The sequence below is a fragment of the Astyanax mexicanus genome, chromosome 25, assembly GCF_023375975.1.
Source record: "Astyanax mexicanus isolate ESR-SI-001 chromosome 25, AstMex3_surface, whole genome shotgun sequence".
NCBI lineage: Eukaryota > Metazoa > Chordata > Actinopteri > Characiformes > Acestrorhamphidae > Astyanax > Astyanax mexicanus.
Window position 1 is genome coordinate 20,931,225 of NC_064432.1, and position 15,779 is coordinate 20,947,003.

Below are 15,779 nucleotides of genomic sequence, written 5' to 3' on the forward strand. Positions count from 1 at the left end.
CACTCGGCTGCCGAGTGAAGGTCCTTCGGCTGCGGTTGCCAGTCAGAGTGGCAGCCGGGCTGAGCGGCCTATTGATTTTCCACTTAGCCTTAAGTAGCGTGTGTGCAGAGGCTAACGGCAGCTGCAGCAGGTACGTCATTATCAATGATCCTGAAGAGAGCAGCCGTCAAACACACACATAAATACACACACACACACACACACACTAACTCACTCATATTTACCCCTTTAACAACCCCCCAAACACACATATACACACTCACACACCATTCACCAACACGCCTGCGGTATTGACACGATCCGTCCTGCTGCAATCAATAAATCACTGCTGGACACTGATCTCCCGCCCTCTTTTTTTTAGTTCAACTGACCTGCCCAATCAAAAGTTCAGGTGTAATACTTTATTGTGTCCTTTATTAGCTTTCTTTCTTGAAATTTACCACCTTATTATCAAGGTTTTATGATGTCCGTACTTAATGGCACAGCATTTTAGTTTTTAAGTTTTCACACCTGCACATTTTAGCTAGAATAAATGCGGTCTATTCAGGCAGGTGTTAACAGTTTTTAAGGGTATATTAAATATGCATCTGCCTGACTATAGTCCAAAACCATGGAGGTCAGGATAAATGGCTACTCTAAATTGCCCATAAAATAAATGATTGTAAGGCATCCTTGAGTTCTAGAAAGGCATTATATAAATGTTAGGAAAAAGAGGCTCTGAATGGTCCATCAAACTAAGGCGCTGCCCCTATAATCAGGAGAGTGCTGGTTCGAATCCCGTTCATACAGCTTGCCATCAGCTGCCAGAGCCCCAAGATAGCACATTTGGTCTTGCTCTCTCTGGGTGAGTAGATGGCACTCAGTAGATTTCCCCTCATCACTCATAGGGTGATGTCACTCAGCACAAGGCGCCTGTGAGCTGATGTATCAGAACCGAGTCGCTGCACTTTCTCCCAAGCGTGATGTTTGAAAAGAGGCGGAGTCTGACTTCTCATGTGTCGGAGGAGGCATGTGCTAGTCTTCATTCTCCTGGTGTGTTGCGGCATCACTAGTTATAGGGGGAGTCCTAATGAGTGGGTTGGGTAATTGGCCGTGCAAATTAGGGAGAAAATGGGATAAAAAGTTGAAATAAATAAAAAAAAATGGAAAGATAGATATCAGACACCAGCACGTGGACATGTGTCAAAATTCGCCAGTGTTTGACTTTAAATGGACTGTATTCTTTGAAAATTGAAATGTTTAAACAACAGCGAGAGCATCATCAAAATTACAGATCCTTCCTTCCTACTACTTTTATTCCACTTTTATTTAGTTATTCTCTCTTTTTCAGCATGCTTCTCTCCCTTTCTCTCTCTCTCTCTCTCTTTCTCTCTCTCTCTCTCTTTCTCTCTCTCTCTTTTTCTCTGCCCTCCTGTTTTCCCACTGTTAGTTTTGTCTTCTCTGTGAAATCACAACACCTGGAAAACATTAAGCATATGCCTACCCCAGACAGTCATTATCATTACTCTCTCTCTCTGTCTCTCTCTGTCTTTCGCTCACTCTCTCTCTCGCTCATTTCTGTCTGCCTCACTATACATCAGATCCCGCCCTCTTTTTATTTTTCCCCATCCTGTATGTAAATGTGTTGTCTTCCTAAAGCTCCAGTCATAATCATACCACAATCATTTTAATGGCCATATGCCCAGTGTCAGCGATTTAAATCCCCTAACCAATTAGCACAGGCCTCTGTGTATGTAACAGTAATCTTAATATATCATGTAGTGGTGTAGTCAAGAGCAAGAGAAGAAGATTGCCATCAGCTGCCGGAGCCCTGAGAGAGCACAATTGGCTTTGCTCTCTCTAGGTGGGTAGATGGCGCTCTCTTCCCACATCACTCCAAAGGCGTCTGTGAGCTGATGTATCGGAACAGAGTTTCTTCGCATTAAATAATAGACAAAAAGTTAATTTTCTACTAAACGTTACCTCAGACAAGAGCAATGGAATCAGCTGGTCTCGACAACAATTTTTGAGTCCGTCTTACTTCAAGACAGAGATAAAGCTGATTCCAAATTAGGTTGAGACCAAGATGTTTGTTCTAAAGACCGGTCTAGAGACCAAAACTTCAGCAGATTTAACTACTACAACACCAGTATCATGTTTATTTTGGAGATGTGGAGATCTGCGGAAGAGCAGTAGCCATAACAATCCGAAAAATTGCATTTTTGTGAGTTAAATACTCAACTCTAAACCATTTGTGTAAAATATGTTTCTGAGTAAGTAATGTCACATCTAGTTTCCAGTATTTTGGCTAATTGTGCATAACTAGGAATAGTGTTACAGTTTAGTGTTATTATGTAAAACATTGCATTATTCTGAAAGTGACCAAGTACCTTCATCTATAGCCAAGCTGCAGTTATTTAGTCTGAATGAGGTCCCTGATCCTGCCTTCTTAGAAGGACATTGGTGATAAAACTCAGAGAGAAAGAGATAGATAGAACATTGTCTATCACTTTCTCATACTCCTCCAGAGAGAGAGAGAGAGAGAGAGAGAGAGAGAGAGAGAGAGATTTGTGATAGAGATTTGTGATAGAGCAGCTTAAGAGTCAAGGTGAGCTGGTCTGAAGGGTTCCTGCTTGTATCTTTTATTGAATTTATTGTCTACTCCTTTTTGCAGCCGTCCCTTCATGATGCTAGCTTTATTGATGGGGATACGCTCATCAATCTGGATAAACAGATGAAGATGGGACTTGTGAGATAGCTTCTGCACTTTGCTAGATAAAGTGGCCAGAGCCAGGGACACAAGTCATAGCTTCCCTGTGATTGAGTGGTAGTGCCCTGATAGGACTGGCCAGACCTTACCTGCAATTATTATCCCATATTGAATTTTCCCTCAGCCCAGCCCAGTCTGGAACACACTTGAGCCATGTCTTTTTATTTAATTATTTTTTTTTATAACATTATCCTATTTCTACCCTGTTTGAAATATTCTAATCTACTGAAAGGTTGTTTAATGGTCAGCTATTTAAGTAGTTCCAAGTTGCTGCCTTCAAGATGACAGATTTTCCAGGCATGTCCACATACTTTCAGCAAGACATTGCTAACCCACATGCTGCATACTTGACTTTTTTTTTCTACACTCTTCAGCTGTACTGTGAATATAGGACACTATGTAGTTCTATAATAACAAAATGTAGTGATTTTGTTTCTTTATTTTCTTCCTGTCACCCTGTTGTTCAGTGGTCAGAACCACCACATTGAGACCAAATTCGCCTTAAGTATGTGTCTCACAGTAGAGCTCCTTGTTTGGTAGCAGGTTGTGGCTGTTCTGCACATGGACCTGAACTTGCGTGACTGTGCCTCCTGATGTAAATAGGGAGCACAGCACACCTGATGACAAATGAAGCTCCGCACAAGTGCAGCTCCCAGCTGCGCATTATCAACAAGGGCCACACCTCTGGGCAGAAGGGCCACCAGGAGTCTGTTTCTTGCTGTAGACGGGGAGGGGACGGGTTTGGGTGGCTGTTTGGGGGCTCCCCTCAGCCTGATTGATCTTCTCTCCATCATTTATCCAACGCAGCAGCCAGTTCCACTCAGCCTGATGGATGGGGCTGCCGCTGCTGCCAGACTGGATGTGTCTGAGTGTGATTACATGCACACCTCAGCCTCGCAGATACCATCAGCATTATTCCATGAATTTGGGTTCATATGTGCATGAAAATGGGACTACTGTGTTCCAACTTGCCTTATATGGAAGTAAATGGGATTTTTTTTGTTTATCTAAAATGCATGATGATGTGTTTTGGTGTATCGTTCTGTCATACTAGGTTTTGTATGACTTCTTGTCTGAAATCAGAAAGTCTGACCTTAAAGCTCAATTTTAAGGATAATTGGCATTTTATTCCTGCATTTTTATTTCAGCCTATCTTAGCATAGACAAGCAACAATATTGTTCATTTTATATACACTATAAAATTTTGTGCATTGCCTAGGATTTAAGGAACATTTGGGACATGATCCAATCAAACACAGCTGCCTGGAGTTATATTATTTATAGAAAGTGAAAAATGGCTAAAATAACAAAAAAGATGCAGAGCTTTCAGACCTCAAATAATGCAAAGAAAACAAGTTCATATTCATGAAGTTTTAAGAGTTCATAAATCAATATTTGGTGGAATAACCCTGGTTTTTAATGACAGTTTTATGCATCTTGGCATGTTCTCCTCCACCAGTCTTACACACTGCTTTATGCTGCTTTACTCGTGGTGCAAAAATTCAAGCAGTTCAGTTTGGTTTGATGACTTGTGATCATCCATCTTCCTCTTGATTCTATTCCAGCGGTTTTCAATTTGGTAAAATCAAATGGTCCTAAATGGTCTTTTATTCTTTTACAGAGCTGTATAGCGTTTCACCTGCTTCCCAATAGTCCTGTTGCTAAACTGTTATCTGTAGACATAGCTAGCTAGCTCGGTCTTTCTCTTCTATTCAAAGTACAGAGGTTTGTGTATGCTGGTGTTTAGATGACTTATGCTACTGTAGTTTTATATTTAGAATTAAAACCAGCTACCTAAATGAAACAGCAGGTGAAATGTTTCAGCTAAAAGCAGAAATCATTATTTAAGTTAATTAGATTTACAGTTTGTAAGATAATTTCCAACAAGTACAGTAAGCCCAGATAATTAAATGCACCCTATGACAGTAGTGAAATAATAAAATAGTAAAATTAGACAGTATATTCTGAAGAACCCCTTTTAAATTTCTGAGAAAAAACCTATCTCTAAACCTACTCTAAACCTATCCTAGAATTCCTATACTAATTGAAAAGCTGAATCAGCTTTGTCCCCAGTCACCCTCGGGTGTTTTGTAGAGATTAGCTGATCAATGCTCTCGTCCAAGCTCATTTGGTACGCTTTATTTTAATCCTGCTGCTTGCTTTTATATATTCAGCTTCCCTCCGCCGGTGTCCTTCATGTGTTTGTACTCTATCGTGCCCCAGTTTTCTGCAGTTAATGATGTGTCCCGTCTGGTAGAAATGCCACCTCCACGGGGACCTGCTGAGCCCAGCCACCCATGACAGACTCTTAGAGGTGACAAGTAGATCAAGAAGCCCTGTGATCCACTTTACTACCAGTGTGAATGCATAAAACTGAATCAACGCACGCTGATTTACTCCCCATTAAAGCTGTTCAAGTCAAAGAGAAGCAATAGCTCTAAATCTATGCAATATACAAGAGTTTTAAGGCACATTGTGCCAGGACCCTGCACAACAAGGCATTTGGGGCTGAAAGATGAATATATATTTTTTTATTGTTATCATGATATGAGTTATTGATGTGTAAACACATCAAAAGGGTTGTATTGACAATGTGAATAGCAGCAAACTTGAAGAGAGCTCTTTATGGTGCAGACTGTGCTCATGTGACGTAACAAGACTGGAGGTAGAGTGAGGCAGAGCAAGGCAGAGTGAGGTAGAGGTCCACTGTGAACACACACACACCCAAAGAACAGTCAAATTTTTGTATAAAGTATACCTTTAACCTCAGTGTGCTTACTCTCTCTCTCTCTCTCTCTCTCTCTTTCTCTCTTTCTCTCTGCCCTGTGCTGATGGGGTGTAAATAGTATTTACCTGCTTAAAGAGCTGATCTGAACCACTATGCTGCAGAGCCTCTGTCAGCTCAGAATCCTCTTAAGCCCCCGGAGGATTCCTTTTCACGTCTTAAAAAAACTCCACTACCCCCTTTGGGCGTCCAGAAAATGGGGCGCCACATTTTTACCCTTTTACCCCCACCTCCCTGTTCCAAATCCAATTAGAGCCAGGACAAAAGGGGGATTACGGGGGCTCGGCTCCTGCAGTACCCCGTCACAGTCTGCAGAAGGAGCGGAGTGACAGCCGGGTGAAACAGAGAGCAAAAGAGTGGGCCAGTGGACCTCACGATGCGACCGCTGCTGGACCTCACCCTGTCCACCATTCTGCTGCAGAATCAATGTGTTGGGGTCTAGATGAAGGGCAGGCTGCAGGGGGAGGCTGTCTGGACGATTTTCTATGCGTCCCTCAGCATGAGCAAGAGCCTTTACGGACACATCTATCCACTCTAAATTTAAAGGAATGCATGGTGTTTACCTTGAATGTACAGTTGTAGAAAAAAAAATAAAGTTTTCATTAGGTTGATTGCTGTAGGATCTTAACCCAGCAAGTAAGTGCCCAGACCCATTTCTGAATATTGACTCCAATTTCAAAATTGAATCAGGTAAATTCAGTAAGCAGCTCATTCATGTTTCTTTTTTATTGTGGAAACATGGCTGTAAATATAATAAAGTTTAAATCATCACACAACAACAATTTCCTAAGTATTTTTTTTAACATTTTGTTCTAGAAATCAGGTCAGAACTAGTTTGTATTTGGAATGTAAAACATTAAAACATTAATGTAGGTGTTTGAATGAGTTAAATTCAGAGGGCTTTTAAAAGGTCTGTGACACACACGTCACCATGGGCTCTTTTGGGTTAACATTATCTGGAGCATCTGTAAAACTTAAATCTACGCTAATTCATATCGTTTACATTTTTTTAAACAACCCATTCTAATTTATTTTTTAAACAATTTTTAACAAGACACTGCAAACATTCTGCGTACATTACAAAAGAATGGCTGAGGAAGAAGAAAGCGTACAGATACGGCATTGACCTGTACAGAGTAGATAATTTATGAAGAATTTTGAAATTAAAAATGACAAAAGAGACTATGACAACCATATATTTAAGGTGTTTGCAGGAAGAATGGGATAAAATGACCCATAAACAATTCATTGTTTGGTATTATTGACCCGAAAATGCTTTTAATAGAAACGTCACCTTCTTGTACGGAGCCTGGGAGGGGCCGTGGATAAAAAAAATAATAAAATCGAGTGAACGATGTAGCAGTTCGTGCTCACGTTTTCTTTAATTCGAGTGAACGATTTGCAATTCGTGCTCACGATTTCTTTAATTCGTGCTCACGATTTCTGTAATTCGTGCGCACGATTTCTGTAATTCGAGTGAACGATTTCTGTAATTCGTGCTCACGTTTTTATGCGCAATAAGACAAGAAGCTCGGAGGGAAAGGAGCATTTTCTCTCTTGATCTGTTACAGGGGTGCAGTAATGATAATCAGTTATCTACCTTTATAACCTGCTGTTATTAATGCACTAGTGTTACAGTTAGATGTACAGTACAGTGAGCAGATTTTGCCTGGTGGTGGAATCTCTACAGCGCGTGGGGGAGAGCCGTCCGCGGCATCGGTTCCCCCGCCGCCAGACACCTGCCGCGCGCGCAGGTCTTCACGGAGCTTATTTACCAACAATGTAGACAAATACAGTCAATTCCAGTCATGAATAAAGGAAACAAACATTTTACTGATGCAGGACAACTGTGTGTTATTAAAACCAGATCAAAACAAAGTTATAATGCAATGTGCAAATGTGTTTATTAATTTCTAAATAACATTCAGCCAGCCTCCAAGGAAATGCACACCTTCTTAAATCTGGTTACATCATTATTACTTTTATGATAGATTTAATCTATATTTTAATAATTTGTATAATAAATAAACACATAATTCAGAAAATATACATTTAAGAAGTTTATAATTATTATATTTTTTTTATTTGAAGCTTGTGGCATGTTTCTGGGCAGGACACTGTGATTTGAGAATAAGCAGATATTCAGGACATTTCATCAGATATAGAAACTTAATTATTTTAGGAAACATATAGGAATAAATTATCAAATTGATCCAAATTATTATATGAAATGCCTATTTACTAAATATCTTAATACATTGTATTAATAGTATTTTAGACCAGCTATTTTGATTTTATATAGTGTTACATATTTAAAGCAGCTCTTATATGAGCCATTCATAGACAACTGTCACACCTTGCATTAATTTTGTATTATCTTTATTAACTTTTACAGTGTACATTTGGACCCAAGTCTTATAGCTGTATATTTATATAATTATACTTCTTTACGTTATACTATTGTTGAAAATAAGAAATTATAAACAGTTCCACATTGCATTATAACTTTGTTTTGATCTGGTTTTAATAACACACAGTTATCCTGCATTAGTAATGTTTGTTTCCTTTAATCATGACTGGAATTGACTATATTTGTCTATATTGTTGGTAAATAAGCTCCGTGAAGACCTGCGCTCGCGGCCAGGGAACCCGTGCCGCGGACGGCTCTCCCCCACGCGCTGTAGAGATTCCACCACCAGGCAAAATCTGCTCACTGTACTGTACATCTAACTGTAACACTAGTGCATTAATAACAGCAGGTTATAAAGGTAGATAACTGATTATCATTACTGCACCCCTGTAACAGATCAAGAGAGAAAATGCTCCTTTCCCTCCGAGCTTCTTGTCTTATTGCGCATAAAAACGTGAGCACGAATTACAGAAATCGTTCACTCGAATTACAGAAATCGTGCGCACGAATTACAGAAATCGTGAGCACGAATTAAAGAAATCGTGAGCACGAATTGCAAATCGTTCACTCGAATTAAAGAAAACGTGAGCACGAACTGCTACATCGTTCACTCGATTTTATTATTTTTTTTATCCACGGCCCCTCCCAGGCTCCGTATTCTTGAATCCTTGATGTTCCAACTTTTTTTGGAATGTGTTGCAATTTGGTCACTTCTTGACAAGTTTCGGTAATCATGCTATTGGGCAAATTAGTTGTAAAATGATTATATTCTAGATTTTTAATATAAGAATTTATTTCTTCAGTCAGATAATTGTCTTAACACAAAGACTCAAAGAGTAGCAAATATCTAAATAAAAATCGCCTATGTTCCCTTCATCCTCACCTTCCTCCTTAAGCCAGTCTGCAGCTATTAGAGCAGAAACAAGTTGGAGGAATGTAGCCCTGTGTTTATCTCTGCTGATCTTGTTCTTATCTCTTGGTAATTACCTCTCTAATCACACCTTCCCTTCCTCACCTGCGGCAGGTCGTGGTAATGACTGTTCATTTGAAAGTGTTGCGTTTAGTGTTCTGTTTGAAGTGTACGGACAGCTTCGTGTCAGAACGGAAACTTTCTGTTCTGTTTGCAGTGCAGCTTATAGTTCTCTAAATCTATAGATTTACTCAAGCGCTGACACTTAAGAGACGGAAGCTTGTGTTTAGTGTTTTGTAAGAATTTTATTGATCCCTGAAGGGAAATGGAAGCAAAGGACATACAAGTATATACAGTTATAGTAAAAACTGACATGTAATATGTGAAATCCAGGTTTTATTAGAATATTAATAGTATTAGAGCATCATTTTGGATAATAATGTTATTAGAGCTTAATTCCAGATATTCTTTTATTAGAATTTTATTTTGGATATTGATTTAAGTAAAATCTAACTATGGATATTAATGTTAATAAAGCTTCATTTGAATGCCCATTTTATTTGAACTTTATTCAGGATATTAATGTTTCCATATTTTTATTCTGAAATTTTTTGAACTTCTCTAAATGTTTTGCTCTTTTCAAACTTTGAACTTGAAATGAATTTCTACACAATGACCTTTAGAAATGTTACAAATAAATAAACTAATAAATATAGTAGAATAACATTTGTGTAGTTGAATTATGTAATGCAGGTTTGCTCTCTTTAGCTCTGAGCAAACCAAAAAACTGTTTCTGGGTTTTCTTCTCTGTTTTATTATCCACATCAAGTGTTTAAATCATTAGCGTTAGCTTCATGCTCTCTGCCCACAGCTCTGCTGCTGAGTCTCCGTAGAGCCTTTAATGCCCCCTGAAGCGTCCAGAGAAAGGCCAAATGTTTAATGAGTCATTGTGTTAAAGGATTCAGTTCTTCACCAATTAACCCCCACAGCTCCCTGCTACTGCTCTAACCCCACAACTCACCCTCTCTCTCTCTTTCTGATTCTCTCCATCTCTGGCTCGTCTTTTCTTTTATTCACCTTTTGAAAGGCTAAGCTGTCTGCAGAATAGGAGAGAGTGAAAAGGCTAACCTGTTGGCCAGCGCAGTGATGAGGAACAAAAGGGGTTTAATCCTGTCAGACTTCAGAGTTCAGGCTAAATACCTCCACAAAGTGCTGGTGTTTAGGGTCTGAGTAATAGATCGAGTCATGGCGCCTCAGTATCCTAATGATGATGCTTTAGGGTCAGCACGATGGTGCTTTACAGTCCGAGTTGTAGTGCTTTAGGATCTGGGGGGGTCATTCGAGTGGTGGTGCTGTAGGGTCCTGGGCGATGGTGTTTTAGGATCCGAGTGATGGTGCTTTAAGGTCGGTTGTGCTTTAGGGTAGAGCGGTAGTACTTTAAAGTCTGAGCTTTAGAGTCCTAGCACAGTGGTGATTTAGGGTCCGAGCTTTAGGGTCTGAGAGGTGGTGCTTTAGGGTCCGAGCACTGGTGCTTTAGGGATGGAGCGGTAGTGCTTTAGGGTTCGAGCTTTAGGGTCCGAGCGCTGGTGCTATAGGGTCCTAGTGATATTGATTCACTGTCCGAGAGGTGGTGCTTTAAGGTCTAAGCTTTAGGGTCAGAGCAGTGGTGCTTTAAGGTTTGATCTTTAGTGTTCGAGCGGTGGTGCTTTAGGGTCGGATCTGTGGTGCTTTAGGGTAGAGCAGTGTTACTTTAAGTGCTTTAGGTTCCGAGTGAAAATGCTTTAGGTTCGAGCGATAGTGCTTTAGGGTCCGAGCTTTAAGGTCCAATCTTTAGGGTCCAAGCAGTGGAGCTTTAGGGTCTGAGCTTTAGGGTCTGAAAGGTGGTGCTTTAGGGTCAAAGCGATGGTGCTATAGGCTCCTAGTGATAATGATTTATGGTCCGAGCTTTAGGGTCCGAGCAGTGGTGCTTTCAGGACAAAGCGGTGGTGCTTTAGGGTCCTAGTGATAAGGATTCAGGGTCCGAGCTTTAGGGTCCGAGAGGTGGTGCTTTAAGGTCTAAGCTTTAGGGTCAGAGCAGTGGTGCTTTAAGGTTTGATCTTTAGTGTTCGAGCGGTGGTGCTTTAGGGTCGGATCTGTGGTGCTTTAGGGTAGAGCAGTGTTACTTTAAGTGCTTTAGGTTCCGAGTGAAAATGCTTTAGGTTCGAGCGATAGTGCTTTAGGGTCCGAGCTTTAAGGTCCAATCTTTAGGGTCCAAGCAGTGGAGCTTTAGGGTCTGAGCTTTAGGGTCTGAAAGGTGGTGCTTTAGGGTCAAAGCGATGGTGCTATAGGCTCCTAGTGATAATGATTTATGGTCCAAGCTTTAGGGTCCGAGCAGTGGTGCTTTCAGGACAAAGCGGTGGTGCTTTAGGGTCCTAGTGATAAGGATTCAGGGTCCGAGCTTTAGGGTCCGAGAGGTGGTGCTTAAAGGTCTGAGCTTTAGGGTCGGACCTGTGGTGCTTTAGGGTAGAGCGGTAGTGCTTTAGGGTCAGAGTGACATAATGATATTGATTTTTGCAATCATAATTGATGCAATATATTGTGTACGATACCTTGTGGCACGCCCCTACATCAACCCCTAGCAATTTTTTTATAATGTATATAATGCAAATCTATAGATTTTATACTAAAGCCAGAATTTAGGAAGCGTATTCTGAGCTTTGTGTGAAGGAGCTTTTTAAGTGTAAGGGTTAGATGATGTTTTAAGATAAAAGCGTATCATGTGCTTTTTCAGTCCCGTGGTTTCTGACTCTGTGTCAGGGCAGTGTCCTCTCACGCTGAGACGCTGAGAGTGTTTTTATAATCCTTCAGCTTTAAAGCTTTAAACCCTCAGCCTGCAGACATGCTCTGAGCGCTGAACGTGACTGGTTCGCTCTCTCGCTTTTTGTTGCATGTTCTGCTATCACTCAGATGGAACAACAAATCCGGCCTAATTGGCTACAGAGAGCTGGCAGGGGAAAGACTGGCTCTGCCCTGACAAACGCTGTGATTGGCTGGGCTGAAACATCGTTAGCCGGGCAGGGTTTCCCCCACCCCCTCATTAGCGTGATGAACTCATTTGGTGATGGGGAGTGACATGTTGTGGAGAGTCGGAGTGTGTGTGTAGGTGTGTGGATGTTGTGTAGCAGAGTGTGTAGGTTTTGGTTTGTGTGAGTGCTTTAGATGGTAGTGATGAGGGATTTATGTCATTTTTTAGGTGAAGTGTATAACAGTACATATGCTGTTGGATCTTACAGTCATTAGAACACTCTCATGTAGGGCTGAAGATGAGTCTTATTTTTTTGTTCATTATCAGGATAAAAGTTTTTATGATAAACACATCAAAACTAGGTGCTGTGATCAGGTTGTGACTGGTAACCTAAACTACGTTATCCACATGCAGCAGCAGAGGGAGCTCTTTCACGCTGCAGATTATGCACACAACATATAATGAGGCTGGATGTAGATAGAGGCAGAGGTAGAGTAAGGGGGATAAAGTCAAGTGAGGCACTTGACCTGATAGGTAAAGTAAGGTAGAGTGAGAAAATGAGAAATGCAGAGCTTTCAGACCTCAAATAATGCAAAGAAAATAAGTTCACATTCATAACATTTTATAAGTTCAGAAATCAATATTTGGTGGAATAACACTGTTTTTTAATCACAGTTTTTATGCATCTTGGCATATTCTCCTCCACCAGTCTTACACAATGATTTTGGATAACTTCATGCCACTCCTGTTGCAAAAATTCAAACAGTTCAACTTGGTTTGATGGCTTGTGATCATCCATCTTCCTCTTGATTTTATTCCAGAGGTTTTCAATTTGGTAATATTGAAGAAATTCATCTTTTTATTAGTATTAGTATTAGTATTAGTATTAGTAGAGCATTGCTGTGGGGATTTTTTAAGTCTGTTAAGGCCAGCCTTTACATGCTAACACTCCTCTGATTTTGAGCATTATAGTGAAACATTGCAGTTGCACTTGAGAAGAGAGTTTTGTGACATTGATAAACAGTGTAACTAATATCTGGTATTTTCCACTGGCTCAGCCAATCAACTCAAACACAGTTCACTGGAATGCTATTCCTACATTTTTGACCCATTCAACACTACACCAATTGGCACATGTGCATGAGTATTGCAACATTTAGATACTGATTTGGATGGATGTTATTGAAATGACGTGTAAAAATGCTGCAGCAGTGTGCAGATAGTAATGTACTCATCATATGTTCTTTATTTGGCACTTTTTCAAACAGGTATTAGTCTAGTCTTGTTCTAAACAACATTTTGAATGGAGATCATTCACTGAAAAGAAAATTTAGTGCAGGCTAGGCTTAATCCCTGTCCGGAAAACTGAGCTGCACATTCTGAGCCTGAGATTTGTTCTTATTTGACTTCATGTGTTCGGAGTGAGTGCGCGCCAAGAGGAGAATTGCAAGTGCTAGTGTTTTAAAATTGTGTGTGTGTGTGTGTGTGTCTGTGCGTGAGAAAGAATGTGTGTGTGCTTGCGCACAGCAGTGCTTCCCTGATAACTCACCCATTTTATTCCTGTGAATTCTATCAACTTTTTCAATATTGCAGTGCCTTGGCAATTGGTGTGTGTGTGTGTGTGTGTATATGCATGTTGTGTGATGTTGATGGATCACCGCTCTTCCTCCTGCTCATTAATTTCATCACCTTATCGCCCACGCCACTTCATCTGACCAAAAGCTAATAATAAATACCCCATCCGTTATCCTTTAACTCAGCTGCCCAGGCGGAAGAGCTTAATAACAGCATACAAATTAAACTTCAATCACTTCATTTTACTTCATACACGCACCCACACACACACACACACTTACACACACACACACACCAACCTCTGTGCTGGCCTTTTGCCTTTCCCCACATCCCTTACTCTCTTCCCATTTTTGTTATATTGGTTATATTTAAGATATAGTTTGAAAAAAATGATATTATGCTTTGTATAAATAGGCCTGTCACAGTATCTATTTTTTAGAAACTATATATTGTTCTAGATATAATACAATAAACTATATTATTGTCAGACCATTTTATGACACTGGTATGCAATGATCTAATACATTATAATGCAGTTACATCCTTTTAGAGAGCAGTTTTTTTGTTTATTGTTTAAAATATTCCAAAATGTGACTAAAATTGTCAAATATCCTAAATTCAATAAATAAAACATAAATAAATAAAAGCATACTGAGATAGTGTCCATATATTGTTCTGTAAGTCAATAACATAATTGTTGTGACGGGCATTCATTAGACAGAAGTGTGAATGAATAAATTATATATTTGTTATTCAACCTGTTTTTTTAACTTGCTTAGGTTTTCAGTGGAGGGATAGTGAGGTGACGGACCTCATGAATACTTTGTGTGATATCTGTTCTAGGATTGTGAACTGTTGGGAACTCTTGCTATCTAAACGTAGTCTTTGATTTTTTTTTTGGATAAGTCACTTTAATGGAAGTGACCCTTGAAAGGAGGCGAGAGAAAACCTTTTTTTTTTTTTTGCTCCATCTTAATTGCCACTGGTTGTCTTGGGAAGGGCACTATAGTGGGCACTTTGGTAATGCTTTTTCAACCATGGTAGCACCAAAGGTGGTGTTAAATGGTGCAGCACTTACTTTCTGGAGCCTGAGGTGGAATAGGGGGTTAAGGTGGAATGAAAAATTAGAGTAAGCTCCCTGAAACTTCTATGCCACACACGTCTTGTCTGATTGATTACATTTGGGCTAACTATTGCTTTAAAGTTGTAACAGACACACACACACACACACACACATCTTATCATAAAGGCTTCATAAGCAGCTGTAGGGTTTGCATTTGCAGACTGGCATCTGTTTCCTTTTTCTCACTGCGAGCTTTCTTATCGCTGCCTAAACACGAGCGTGCACGCCGCAGCGACACACACACTCTTCCCTCTTTCATTTATCTTACAGAGAGGGCTAGATGGCCCTCTCTCTCTCTCGCGTTCTCCCCCTCCTTTCTTTCAGGACGCATTTTCAATTAAATTCCATTCAGCTCTGTCAGAGACGGAGCACATGCTCCACAGCCACGCTCCCTGGAGTGTGTGTGCCACTCGGAGGATGCTGTTGTGAGCAGAGTGGGTCCTTTGGCAAGGGGACTGTGTGTGTGTGTGTGTGTGTGTGTGTGATGTGTCCTTCTTCATCTCAGACTCATTTCTGTTCTTGACAGAGACAAATGACAGCACTCAGAAATGAGCCGCTGCCTCGAACTCCAAACAGGCTGAGCGCTTCCCAATGACACACACACACACACACACACACACACACACACACACACACACACACACACAGAGGATTCATGCCTTTGTCTTGTTGGCTTGTTTCTTGTGTGCTTCTCAGTGATGCCCTCCTTGAACCCTCACAAATGCTGTTAAAGTCAGACAGTGATGCTGATAATTTTATGAAATATTAAATATGCAACACACAGATTCACTTCAAGAAACCTTATGTGAGTTTTTTTTTTTGTGTATATAATTACCTTTTTTATAAATCGAATGTTTATAAAATCAGAAATGATTGGTATTTTATTGTGTACATTTTTATCATAAAATATGCAGTTTTAGCTATAAAATCTGAACCAAATTCATATTGATGTATACAAACGTCACCAAAAATATATACGCCGCAACAAACAAAATCTAAATTAAAGTGATCAAATTTTAAGGCAACAAATCTTATGTTTCTCTAATGAGAATTTTTTTTGTTACCAAGCCTTGTAAGTATTATTATAGAATTATGTAATAATATTTTGCTCATTTTAGAAATAATTATTTAAATTTGTCTTAGAAGTCTCACCTTTTTTATCTAATTTAAACTCAAAATAAGCACAAAAGGTATTTGTGGTTGCTAATTTTAAGAAATCGTAC

At 39.9% G+C, this 15,779-nt stretch overlaps 1 protein-coding gene across 4 annotated transcripts in view; it reads left to right on the top strand.

Moving 5' to 3' along the window:
• lrba (LPS responsive beige-like anchor protein) overlaps window positions 1-15,779 on the top strand; it is a 273,015-nt gene that overhangs the window by 175,999 nt on the left and 81,237 nt on the right. The gene's annotated exons all lie outside the window — the stretch shown is intronic.